General features: G+C 35.4%; 1 long non-coding RNA gene across 1 annotated transcript in view; it reads right to left on the minus strand.

Annotated features, from left to right (window-relative positions):
- Positions 1 to 2,038: 2,038 nt before the first annotated feature.
- LOC141147666 (uncharacterized) overlaps positions 2,039 to 2,722 on the minus strand; it is a 4,679-nt gene continuing 3,995 nt past the window's right edge. Inside the window, exons 2-3 of the long non-coding RNA XR_012245091.1 lie at positions 2,438 to 2,721; positions 2,039 to 2,344 (exon numbers count right to left, since the gene is read on the minus strand). This is a non-coding gene — a long non-coding RNA (uncharacterized lncRNA). The remainder of the gene's footprint in view (positions 2,345 to 2,437; position 2,722) is intronic.

A 2,722-nucleotide genomic window follows, 5' to 3' on the forward strand; every position in this document is an offset into this window, starting at 1 on the left:
CCACAAAGTGTTTTCATTAATTGCCCTTGCATGTGATTGTGTACTCCTTGCAACATGAATGCCTTTTTACCTTACCTCATTTACTGTAAGCTGGTTAGCAACTGCACCTGCAGAGTGCGACAACTGCAGTCTTGTAGCCTTTTTAGTCCCTAAATTCCTGCGTGTCCTAAAAGTAATCTTTTTCCAATGTTCCATCAGAGGGGGTGAGCAATCTGATAAGTGTGCCTTTCCATATTAGTTATTCCAGAAGAATTAAATTATTTAATGTTATACTGATGCTGGGGAATAATGTTTTTAATTGTATAATTTTCTTGCAATGTTAGCTTCAAAATTAATGATTTTGGTTTTCTTGTTTGATTCCCCAGTTTCCTTCAACGCCACAGGAATGGCAGACTGTGGCATCCCATTTTGCCAGCCGTTGGGACTTTCCCAATTGTGGAGGGGCTATAGATGGGAAACATGTCCACATCGTGCCACCACCCCATTCGGGGTCATACTATTTTAATTATAAGGGGTTCCACAGTATTGTTTTAATGGCGGTGGTGTCGGCACACTATGAATTTTTATATGTGGACGTGGGGAAGAATGGCCGGATGTCGGATGGAGGAGTATTTGCCCAGACGGAGTTCTGCCAGCGTCTCCAGAGTGGTGGCCTGGGATGGCCACCTGATGCGGATAACGTGGAAGGACTCCCCTTTGTCTTCATTGCCGATGAAGCCTTCGCTCTCAGCAAGCACCTCATGAGGCCATTCCCCCAAAGAGCCCTCACCCCGGAGAGGAGGGTTTTTAATTTCCGGCTGGCCAGAGCTAGAAGAGTGGTTGAGAATGCGTTTGGAATTCTGGCCAGCCGGTTCCGCCTGTTTCAAACATCCATTAATTTGGCGGAATACAAACTTAATTTTATCATTTTATCGTGCTGCATTCTGCACAACTTTTTACACAAACATTCTGTAAATTATATAGGAGCAGTTGAGCCTGAGACCGGACTTATAGATGACAACCTTACGGGCCTGGATACTGTCCGTACTGGCTTGGCCCCCCAAAGTGCCCGTCAAGTTAGACAGCAATATGTTAATTATTTTATGGGTAGGGGGGCCATTGCAATGGGCCAGGATATTTAATTTTTTAAAATAAAAAAAATATTGATGAAATCTGGAATTATATTTATTGCTTGCCTTTCTTTTGGGCTTTCTCCTAGGTTATGGTCGAGCAGTTGTAGTGCCAACTGTATTTTCCTTTTAAATGTCTAAATAAGCTCCATTGCCACTGTAAACAACTTTTTTACAATTATAACCAAACTGATACTGAGCATTGAAATAACAAACCACACATTTATTTAATTCCTATAAGGAGATGTTTTTATTAATCGTTGTTATGCATTCAGTTATGCATTTAGTAGAAAATGTTCATAGACAAAAATATAATGATATCTTAATAATTAGCAAAAATATTATTATATTTAAATATTTCTACATAATCCACAAAAAAATTTTTTTGCCTTTTTGATTTTCGCAAACAGGCTTTTTTTTATTTTTTTTTTTTTTTTTAGGTTTTTTGGAAAATCAAGTTTTTTAATTTTTTTTTTTTTTTTTTGGAAAATCAATATTTTTTTTTTTGTTTTTTTTTAAATCAAGTTTTATCTTTTTTTTGTTTTTTTTTTAAATCAAGTTTTTTTATTTTTTTGTTTTTTTTAAATCAAGTTTTATCTTTTTTTTGTTTTTTTTTAAATCAAGTTTTTTTATTTTTTGTTTTTTTTAAAATCAAGTTTTATCTTTTTTTGTTTTTTTTTAAATCAAGTTTTTTTTTTTTTTGATTTTTTTAAAATCAAGTTTTATCTTTTTTTTGTTTTTTTTTAAATCAAGTTTTTTTTTTTTTTTTGGTTTTTTTAAAATCAAGTTTTATCTTTTTTTTGTTTTTTTTTAAATCAAGTTTTTTTATTTTTTTGTTTTTTTTAAAATCAAGTTTTATCTTTTTTTGTTTTTTTTTAAATCAAGTTTTTTTTTTTTTTTTTAAATCAAGTTTTATTTTTTTGTGGATTTTGTATGTATTTTCTAGAAACAGCCCTCCTTTTTTAAATTATGTTAAACAGCCATATATGTTCAGCCAAAAAAAAAAAGAGAAGGCCCAGAATGGGGTCAGCAAAACAGGAAATGAAGGACATGATCGATGTTTTGGGCTTTCAAAAAGGGCATTTAGATTCTACCCAAAACATCAATCATGTCCTTCATTTCCTGCTGCATACGATCCAGCCGATTACGCATTTCATCGATCTCCCTGTTCCAGGCCATTATCTGACCAATTAGCCGTTGGGCACTGTCTGAGGTGAAATAGTCACTTCTTGTACCTAAAGTGGAATGAAACCAAAAAATGTGTTTAGAAATATGCACACATACATAGTTTACCTTACCATAATAAAGCTGTTTTCTCAGACACTGACCTGGTGGGGTGCCCATGTAGCATAATTCCTCCACATCCTCGGGGGTGGCACTGTTGCTTGAATCAAGCACAACCAGATCCCCTAAAATAGAGTAGAAAAATGACATTAAAGAAAAGACAGCCATGCATAGATTACCGTAAGCTGGTGTGTCAGACACTCACCTGGTGGGGTGCCCATGTCGCCCACCTCTCCTTCCTCCACATCCTCAGTGGGACTTGGGCTGATTTCCCAATCATGTTTGGCTTGGGGTGGACTGTCTTCTTGTTGGCTGAGTGATTTTTCCCC

Source organism: Aquarana catesbeiana, linkage group LG06, assembly GCF_042186555.1.
Source record: "Aquarana catesbeiana isolate 2022-GZ linkage group LG06, ASM4218655v1, whole genome shotgun sequence".
NCBI classification, from domain to species: Eukaryota; Metazoa; Chordata; class Amphibia; order Anura; family Ranidae; genus Aquarana; species Aquarana catesbeiana.